The sequence below is a fragment of the Carassius auratus genome, chromosome 40, assembly GCF_003368295.1.
Source record: "Carassius auratus strain Wakin chromosome 40, ASM336829v1, whole genome shotgun sequence".
NCBI classification, from domain to species: domain Eukaryota; kingdom Metazoa; phylum Chordata; class Actinopteri; order Cypriniformes; family Cyprinidae; genus Carassius; species Carassius auratus.
The window spans coordinates 20,816,440-20,827,547 of NC_039282.1; the positions used below are offsets into that span (position 1 = coordinate 20,816,440).

At 34.1% G+C, this 11,108-nt stretch overlaps 1 long non-coding RNA gene across 1 annotated transcript; it reads right to left on the reverse strand.

Moving 5' to 3' along the window:
* Positions 1-1,618: 1,618 nt before the first annotated feature.
* Positions 1,619-2,399, reverse strand: LOC113059046 (uncharacterized). Its single transcript, XR_003278055.1, has 3 exons — positions 2,293-2,399; positions 1,820-1,928; positions 1,619-1,697 (listed from the first exon to the last, which is right to left on the reverse strand). It is a non-coding gene; the product is annotated as an uncharacterized LOC113059046 (long non-coding RNA).
* Between the last annotated feature and the right edge of the window lie 8,709 nt (positions 2,400-11,108).

The following is an 11,108-nucleotide window of genomic DNA, read 5'->3' on the forward strand; positions in this document are numbered from 1 at the left end:
AGTCCATCAATTCACATCTGGAGAAGACAAAAGCTGTGTGCTTAAATCCATCATTACAACATTTGAACTTCAAACTGTTGCTAAAATACAAGACTGCTATCCATGATTCCTCCATTGAAAAAAATCAAGTGTGTGGTGAATTTTGATGTGAGAAACAACAGGAAATGGACTTTTTCACTGAAGGAAGAGTTATTATGGATTATGGACTCATATTTTAGCCGGAAGCACTTGTACTTGTAGATTATTATTATGATGTTTTTATCAGCTGTTTGGACTCTCATTCTGATGGCACCCATTCACTGCAGAGCATCCGTTGATGAGACACTGATGCAAGGCTACATTTCTCAAAATTTCTTTATCAAATTATAATAATATGAGGTTTAACATATATTAAATAATCATTTAAAACCATTTGTGTTCGAATGCTACATTGACCTGGATGATTACAACCCTTCACAAGCAGTGCTCTGTTCACCCAGATAGCGAGAGAGAGAGAGAGGGGGGGGGGGGAGAGGGAGAGAGAGAGAGAGAGAGAGAGAGAGGGAGAGAGAGAGAGAGAGAGAGGGGGGGGGAGAGAGAGAGAGAGAGAGAGAGAGAGAGAGAGAGAGAGAGTCAGGTCATGTTAGCAAGGATGAAGGTTGAAGGCTGTGTGCCTCTCTCTCTCTCTCTCCCCCCGATGCCTTCGGGATATTTCTCTTCTCTCTTTTCGTCCTTCACTCTTCTCCCAGCATCCCTCTTTCCGCTCCTGAGTCTGACCCACTTTCCCTCTTCTGCCTGTTTCTATTCACATATTAACACAGGAACAGCCTTGTGTCTGTCTGCGTGCGTATAAATAAACTAACACACCGCCATTTTTTTTTTTTTTTTTACATACTGAAAAAACATTATTTAACATTTATTGTGCATGGAGGCAATGACAATCGAAGCAACTGGGTTCAAATTAAACATTAGCGATCAAGCGTGTTATATGCCACTAGTATCAGCAATCAGAATTGCAAAAAATATCTTCAAACTGGTTTCCATGTGCAATTGTTCAAGAGCAGATATTTGAGCTTTTTTGGGCTGTGTATTTGCAGGACCTGTTCGGAAACCTCTCTGGAAACAATCATTATTTTAGTAACCGAGCTTTGTGACAGAGGCACAAAAACCACAAACTTTCTATTTATTAAATTGCAATGTGAAATTTGAACAAGGACAAAAATGTAGCACAAGATTTAATTTCATCCTGAGGGTTTAAAGTTGACATTTTCATTAAAAATTATCTTCAAAAGAAAAAAAAAAGAAACATGTATGAATTGTCCAAAAATAAAATATATATATATTTTTTTAAAGATCCTATAACATGCATTTAGAAAATAGGTTGAACTTAAATGTAATGCCAACTGTAAAAATAACAAAGAATGTGAATCTGATTATATAATTATAATCTGATTGTATATATATCTATACACACATATATACAGTATGTATATATTAATGAATCAAACTGAAGACTGAGACAACATTTACTACTCAGTACCTGCAATTAAACTTACAGCTCATTAATTATATAATCACATTTTCAGTATTCAGTATTAGCAATATTCACAATGCTCCACTGCTGTTTATTAGTTGTGTTACCTGTGTGTGGCATGTACTGGAGAACGCCTCCAGTGTAAATCCAATGGAGATCTCTGGCAGTCTGTGTCTGTGCAGCACTGTGTGACAAATTGTGCAGTTCAGCGTTGTAATTATTTCTGTGCGTGTGTGTGTGTTAATGTCTGTAATGCCACATGACTAAACAATCAAACACCCACATTACAGTGACCTCCACGCTCACCTGTGACCCCTGAGCGATCTGTGACAGTGCTGTTAAACACCCTCATAAAACATCAGCTCGTCTGTGCTGTCCTTCTGACCCCAGCACAACAGCTGCTCTCCTGATGACACTACATCAAATACAAACCATGCATATTACTGTTCAAGCAGAATTACCTGTATATACCAGTCTTTTTTAAAGCTAAAAACTAATGGAAGCTTCTTTCCTCCCACTGTAAAAAATACGTGTTTAAATAATGACTTTTTTCTCTCACAATTCTGAGTTTCTGCCTCCAACACCTGAGACTCAAACATGCGTCCCAAAGCACTTCTGAACATCTATGAGCGAGAGTGAATGAGTTGAGAGGTGTACAGAGAAAGAGAGTCGACTAATCAAATGTTTATATTAATTTAATTACTGATTATTCATGTCTGTAGCACAAATAGATGAGTATACTGTATATACATGAGTGCATGTGTTTGTAATGTTTGTACCTGTATTTGGCTCCAGATGTCCTCGTCCAGACCCGTGGCCGATGTGTGATGCTGGACGGGGACGATCAAACAGTGACCTTCGGTCAGAGACACGCTGTTCGGCAGACACAAGCACACCTGCATGAGAGAAAACAAACACGTCATGTGATTAATGAAGAGGACAGCACGCTAAAATCTCCAGCGTGTCCCGCAGAACATCTCCCATCATCTGCAAAACACACACATCCTTTAACACCACAGTTTTGTTTGCATGCAGACTTTTATCGGTTACTTTATCCTACATTTCTGTGAGTTTCATCTTGGTTTAAGAGATTATGTGTCTTACAATTCAAGGGCCAAAACAGGGGTTCGTAGGTTGATGCAAAAAAAAAACAACAACAAAAAAACGCTAATAATTAGTTATACTGCGTGCAGGGGCGGATCTAGAGAAATATTGATGGGGTGGCGAAAAGGGGGCAGGATTTTGTGAGGGGTGACAACATATGGCAGACGTATATATACTGAATTTAGTCACAGTTATCACAGTTTGATGATAAATATATGTGCACACTACAAAAGGACACAGGCTATCATTTACAAACTTAATCTCATGCAATCAATGTCTTGCATTTGAAACAGTTCATATAAGGAATAAGTGACATAGCATACTCTACTGTGCAATAGTACTATATTTCTGTTTAAATTTCTTCAAGTTATACCGAAATGTTATTTTGACAGGTTGTCGTAAAGACATTGCCGTTTCTGTCAGTCTGTGAATACGATACGAATGAATGACGATAGTTTTATCAAATGAAATGGTGAAATCCTCTCATAGCGCGCTGACGTACACATGTGTAGCATACATCATGCATCAATATAGTGAAGAGCTGAAAACACCACGCGTGCTTCAGTGTGTGTGTGTGTATGTGTGTGTGTATGTGTGTGTGTGTGTGTGTGTGTGTGTGTGTGTAGTAGAGCACACATTCCCAGAGATTCCCACACCTTGTGTCCTGTGTGTCCTGAACAGGATTGTATTGTTGTGCCCCCCTTCCTCAAATATGATGATGAAAAAAACATCTACTACAGGGGTGAAAAAGAACTTTAATCAAATAAAAAACTAAATGAATAAATTGTATTATTTACAAATCACAATTGTAGCTCTCCACATTTACCTGTGGCTATAACTTTATTATGACTCTAAATTCTCTAATTTATTTTATAGTATCAAGCATTCAGAAATCATGCAAAAGGAAACTAAGCAGTTTTACTATGATAAAACCATGGTTTATTTTTGTAAGGGTTGTGATATGCACGTTTTTTTTTGTTGAATAAATTATAAAGGCTGTGTCATTTATAGCAAAAAGGTGGCCAAAAACTGAAAGATTAAGTGAATATGAATGAAATGTTTGGTCAGTCGCCTAAACAAGGATTTGATTGTCCTGTAGGCTAAGTGTAACAGCAGCAATCACATGGCATTTGTAATAACATGTACATAAATTGTTTATTTTGTATTTGCCTACATTATGTATTTTAACAAAGGCACTGAACACCTTTAATATTGCAGACACTAGTCCATATCGAGATTTGATAAAATGCTCCACCTTTGATTTATTCATTAGAAAATGGCCGAATTCCGTGACGTTCTGCTTTATACAGCAAGTTCCATTTCCGCGATTCAATCAATGTTGCTTTTCAAATACAAACGGGGTGAATTTATGAATGAAAGTGTGAAAGCTCTGACACAAAAATTGTTACTTATCCTCACGCTTTTTAAAAGTGGTTAACTATGTCTGACAGGTGCAATATTTGAAAATCGAAAATTATTAACTTATTTTTTAAATTACATTTATATCTGAATATATGTCAGAGTTCGGAGCAGGTTCGCGAATCATTTGAGTCAGTTTGGGGATCGTGAGTCATTTGAATCAGTTCGGGAGTTCGTGGCGGGATCGCGAATCATTTGAGTCAGTTATGGGGATCGCGAATCATTTGAATCAATTCGAGAGTTCGTAGCGGGATCGCGAATCATTTGAGTCAGTTATGGGGATCGCGAATCATTTGAATCAATTCGAGAGTTCGGAACGGGTTCGCGAATCATTTGAGCCAGTTTGGGGATCGCGAATCATTTGAATCAGTTCGGGAGTTCGTAGCGGGTTCGCGAATCATTTGAATCAATTCGAGAGTTCGGAACGGGTTCGCGAAACATTTGAGCCAGTTTGGGGATCGCAAATCATTTGAATCAGTTCGGGAGTTCGGAGCGGCTTCGCGAATCATTTGAGTCAGTTCGGGAGTTCAAAGCGGGATCAGGAATTACGAAAGATTCCGCTTGTAAATTTTCAAAATAGCCATAACCTTTAAAGCTCCAATATGGAGGAATTTTGTAATACAATTTCAGAAAATAACTTGCACAGTGTGATATATTTCCTCCAGTTGTGTACTTACAATATCTCAAAAGTCTCCAAAGATTTTTTTTATTTCAGAGAAATTCCGATTATAAATAACTGGCCGTCCCAAAAGAAATGTCGCCTCTCAGTGACGCAATGTCCGCTCTATACTTTGTTTCCGGTGTAGACCATGTGATGTTCCACCACACCAGTCAAATGTCACATGGTCAAATACAAATGTATTGCTCATTAGTAAATGTTAGTTAATAGATAAAAAAACAGTAACTAACTGAACATTTGTGTAATGCATTACTATAAGTAAAGTCAAATTACATAAAACTGAAAAGACAACTACAAAGTTGCAAAAAAATATATAAATATAAATAATTCTTGCACATATCATTTTGAAAATAAATGCAAGTGAGAAAACCATTTAACCATGTAAATATTAAATGATTGCTGTTTGTTATATTTCAGACTGTGTACATTCTATTAATGTGAGAAAATGTGAGAAATGTACAAACTACATTTTTTTAAAACATAAAAATGTAATAAAACAAAGATGAGGATGAAGAAATGGATGCAAAACATAAAAGAGACCAAGCAAGCAAAGATTTTATGGATGGAATCCAGTTGTTAATTCTGTATGCAAATGTGTCAATGACATCATCGCTGTCAGTCAGATTTTGAATAATGAACATTCTATAAATGTGAGGTCAGTGTTCCAAAAATTCTCTATAAAAGTTTGAATGGAGTGCAGCTGAAACTAAGGCCTGGTTCACACGGGACGATTTTAAAATTGTCGGCAGATTTTCCAAACCTGAGAGACCCCACACACGGCGATAAAAAATCACGGGTCTAACAGTTTTGGTCGCTCCGTGTGTGGTGTGCAGCCACACGGCAATATCAACACATCACACACGAACCGATTTGACTCCCGAGCATTCCCAGGTCAGACGGGAAATCTCGCAAAATCCCTCGAGATCAAACGTGACTTTAGAGTAAACAATCATGGCGGACGAAGAGGATGCAGTGGCCATAGTTTGTGCTTTGTTTTTAACGGGAAAAAAACATAAGAAAAATAAGAAAAGGCGATGGTCAAAGAGGTGGAGACGACGCGAGCATGGACTATACTTGCTATATCATGATATGGAGATAAGTTGTTGTTTTATCTCATAGAAATGTTGTTACGTACTACACAGATTAATAACCGTTGAAATAAACGTTCATATATTAGTTTCCATGTACTCTGGTGGACTGCAGTTGTGGATGTAGTTATGCCCATCGACTTTATTTGTATTTGTTATATTATATACGCCGGCTGTTTTGATTTTGTTTCCCGGTACTATCACTGCCTGGTCACCTCGCGTTCTGATTGGCTACACGCCACAGTCCACAGGCTGCGTGATTGTTTGTCCTCGGGGGACACCACACACGAGAAGAAATCGGGCAAAATAAATCCAACATGTTGGATATCCCCGATTTGAGATCGGAGCGGTCCCGACATTCTTCCGAGCAGAGGAGATTAGTCTTAACACACCACACACGGCAGGAATATTTGATCAGATTATTTTACGATAATCGGAGCATCCTAAGATTGTCGGAAGGGCTGAATCGGGGCTAAAATCGGCCCAATTATCCTGCCGTGTGAACCAGCCTTAATGCAATATGACGCAGCTCTACATGCAATTACACAAACACACACAAAATTTGGCTGCTGCTACTGGTGAAACTGAGGAAATGAATACATTAATAACACTTTAAGCTGCTATGCCATGGTAACTTGGCAGAGAGAGAGAGAGAGAGAGAGAGAGAGAGATGTGCTGCTAAAATGTGCAAATGTTTGTCACTTTTATATTTCTCATGTCCAAGGCGACTGTGACGTCTCAGTTTCTTATAATGGATTTTAGTAGAAAATCAGAGAAACACCAAACCACATCAGAGCCAGACTGAGAGATTGTTCCTCACCATCTGCTGATGCCAGTCTGTCTTACGATGCTCAGACGAATATACAACCGCAGGCTGCTTGTTCAGAAACTCATTGCTGATGTATTAAAGCAGCCGCATATTTCTAGACATCATGCATTTTTTTTTTTTTTTTTAACACTGGACTTTAAAATTAAATGTGCTCTAATATATACAGGCTAATAATAGTATTTCCATTGCTGCTTATTTGCATGAAGCTAAAAAAGGTCAAGTTTATTGCATTGCATCAGCATTAAAAATAAATGATTTCCAGCCAATGTTATTTAAGTAACATTAAGATACAATTAATTTGTTGTGCTTTTTTTATATCTCTATATAATTTAGATTTTGTTTCAGCTGCAGTTTTATTTATTTTAATACATGAAGTTGAACAAAATAAAACAAGTTTGTGTTTGTTTTAAATAAATCTATATAGTCTTCATGCATTTAAAATTTAATTTATTAATATTTTGTTTTTAATTATTTTAATACATCAAGTTAAACTAACTTTAAATAAATAATGCTATACGCAACTAAACATCTTCATACTTTAAAACATAATACATCAAGTAAGAAATAACAGAAATAGTTACCTATAATAAAAATTAACCCAATGTTGTTTTATGGTTTTAGTTTTAGTAAACCATAACTACTCTGAATCCAGCTGCTTTTTAAATACAAATCTCAATAGAAATTCACAGACTATTTAAAGTTATTTATTTACAGTTATTTACATTATACATTTTTATACATCATTTATATTTATATTTTAAAATATAAAATTATATTTAAATGTATTTAATAAAAGATTATTCAAATTTTTTGTAATACATTTAAATAGATGTGCAATTATTTAGCAATGAATATAAAATATATTAATATATTAGTATTTGATATATTAATATACATCATATTACAATATATTAAAATAGCATTTAAATATATTTTTTGTAATAAAAGTAAAATATATTGTATTTTAAACGTATAATTAATAAATATAAATCATTACTTTATATTTTGCTGTATTTTTTCATTGATTTTCACATACTTTATTTTTAAAATCAAAATCTGTAATGCTTGATTCAAAAGTCTGATTAATTTCAGAACATATATGTATAAAATAAAAACTAAATGGCAAAAAACTGCTACAAAATCTAGAGCTAATAAGACAATATTGCTTCTAATGTCCTTATTTGCTCAGTTTCATAAACAAATAACTATTATAAGCTAGTTCTTTTCATCCGAGTCAAATTAGGAAACACTGCTCTACATCTATCACTGAAGGGAAACAACATCTCGGTGTTGAAGTAAAGAGATATTTAAATGACAAAAATAATCATGAAAAATTATGATTATAAACCCAGTTTTATGAGCATGGGTTACTTTATATCACACCCTTATTTCTGTCACAAACAACCCATTTAAAGATGAAGAGGTTATTTAACTGACATGTAAATGCCAATTTGTCTTTTTTGTGACATTTTGGGGTGAATTACATGAAACTGGACACAACTCTGAGAGAAAAGAGACTGATTTGTATGGCCTATGTTAATCTGATCTGGCATTACATAAACCTGAATACTTTTCTCAGCATTCTGCATGTAAAATATAAACCAGTGGAAGATGAATTGTTGTTTGGTGGATGCATTCACAACACACATTGCATGGACACTATACAAAAGATGCAAAAAAAAAATATTATAACTTATATATAATTTTTTATTTTATAAATTTTTTTAAACTAAATTTTTAATGTAATAAAAAAATTACAAGATGTCACCGGAAAGAAACAAACCAAAAAAAAAAAAAAAACATAGCTCAGATTATTAAATAAAACAGGACTATCCCATATGAAACACATTAGGGAAAGAGAGAAAAAAAAAATGAATAGGGCAGAAAAATTTAATGTCTAGACAGTTACAATATTCATTGTAGTATATTCGGGTGAAGATGAGATTCAATATAGTCCAGATATGAAGCTCTATTCCATTCTTAATGGTTTAATTACAATTTAATATTCAAAACGGATGTCTAATCAACTGAATTTAAGAGTTTCTAATAATAATAATAATACAAAATAATACCATAAATGTCAAAGGACATTGCTGGACTGTTGAGAAAATAATAAAAACTAAAGTAGGATTAACTTTGAAACTATTTTCACTCAGAAGTTGCTCGTAAATTTCACAGAAATAATGAGTAAAAATGAATGTCTCTTTTTCTTGTGATAAACACAAACACACTCAACAAAAGTGCTTATTTTAACACTTTGATTGCTTGGTCTGAACCCAGTTTAATAGCTGTTTGCATCAAGGAAAAGATAATAAATATTACAATTTCATTTTAAAATACTTTCTCAGCTTTCTGCGCATGAAATATAAACCAATGGACGATGAATTATTGTTAACTGCAAGCATTTGCAATACAAATTGTTGTGCAAAAGTAATGCAAGCAATGCAAAACGCTTACAAATGCAATTTCTGCAGAGATGCACAGCAATGAGGAATGCGTTTTGCTTAAATAGGTCTGAATACTAGCAGCAGCACAGTTTCACAAACTGTTTGCTTGTTTATTTTAATGCTATACCAGCATCCAAGGCTGTTCCCAAGAAGTCTCTCCGCCTGGGAGGCCGTCTTCAAAGGTCATCCATTCGTCTCTCTAGGAAAGGTCAAACAGACCGAGGCTATAAAAACGAGACTATTCTTGATCGTAGTCAGCGTTTTGGAAATCTGGGCACAAGTGCGAGGCATCAGCCCTCCCTGAACACGACTGACTTCTGGTCGCTCAGAGAAAGCTCTTCAATTCAGATAATAACAGTCTTGAAGTTTCCACAAGTGGCTTTACTGTGTAGGACAACAATCACACTCTCTCTCTCGCTCTCATAATCTCCATGTCTTTCTGAAGACTGTGATTACAGAGCACAGCAATGATAGTAATCGGATCACATTGACCTGCTGTGTGATAAACCGCCTCCATTAATTCTGGAGAACACAATAGAGAAACCATAAATCTGTTCTCACTGAAAGAAAAATAATATTTGGGGAGACATTAGTGATCTAATGATTAGTAACAGAGTACTTGGTTAATACTGGCTGAGCTAGAAGTGGGCGTGGTCCCCGGCTCCGCCTTCCAGGCCATGTCTCCGCCCCCTTACAGAGGCCCCACCCACTTGTCCTGTGAGTCCTACAAACAAATATGTATTGACACAGAAAAAATATAATTTTGCTCTGAAACAATCAAAAGAAATACCTGGAGAAAATAAAAATCCTCTTTCCCAAACGTCTCTTTAGTCTACAGAGTAGACACACAGTGTGTGTGCTGAGATCTGACACATCAGAGACTACAATAGCAAACTACTCTCATACTATTTCTGCAGTTTGAGTATTTTCTATTTTCACAAACAACCTGAACGACCTCCTATATTTAAACAAATGTGCAGTACATCAAAAAGTGCAGCATAAGCAGCATATTTATTTATGAGATGACCTCAAAGGATTGAACACACAACATAGGGATACACAGTGAAGCATAATACTGTCTGAAACGTCTAGCATTGTACACTGCATACTGTTTCACTTCATATATTCTAAATTACAGTGCCAGATACTTCCAAACAGTCAAATTTCTCCCAAGTAATATTTCTGTATTATTTCCATTCTATTATAATGTTTATACAATATTTACATTTATATATATATATATATATATATATATATATATATATATATATATATATATATATATATATATATATATATATATATATATTTTGTTTTTGTTTTTTAGTTTGTGCTTCGGGGATTTTTCATTAATAGTTTTGTTAACTATAACTCATATTTCACACATTTAGTAAAATTAACTTTTATTTTTATATTATACGTTTTTAATAAAAAAAAATTTAAATTTTTTTATTCGCTTTTGGCATTTTTTATTAATTGTTTATAAATGTTTCTATTTAGCTTTAATTTATGCAATTTATAAATGAACTTATTTTTATATTTTTAGTTTTTATTTAAACTTTTTTTAATATATATATATAATTTTGCCATACCCTTTTGTCATTTTTATTAATCTTATTATTTTTTTTTTGCATATATCTTTTTAACTTTAATTTATTTAAGTTTTTAATCTTATTTTTTTTTTTTGCATACATCTTTTTAACTTTATTTTATTTAAGTTTTATTCATTTCAGTACAAATTTTCTGATAGTTGCCAAGTCAACATTTCTAAACTTCAAGTTGAACATTTTCAAGTTTACATTTACAATCTAATATTTTTTTATTTGATTTTACTTCAGCTCTCTTTAAATTACCAAAATTTTACCTATATATATATATATATATATATATATATATATATATTTCTTTTTACAATTTTAGTTAACTAAAACCGTTGGTCTCCTCTCACTAACAGGAAGCAATCATAACACCAAAGAGGAAGAGAGAAAATAATAAAATAAGGCAATAATGTTGAATTTTACAAACACAT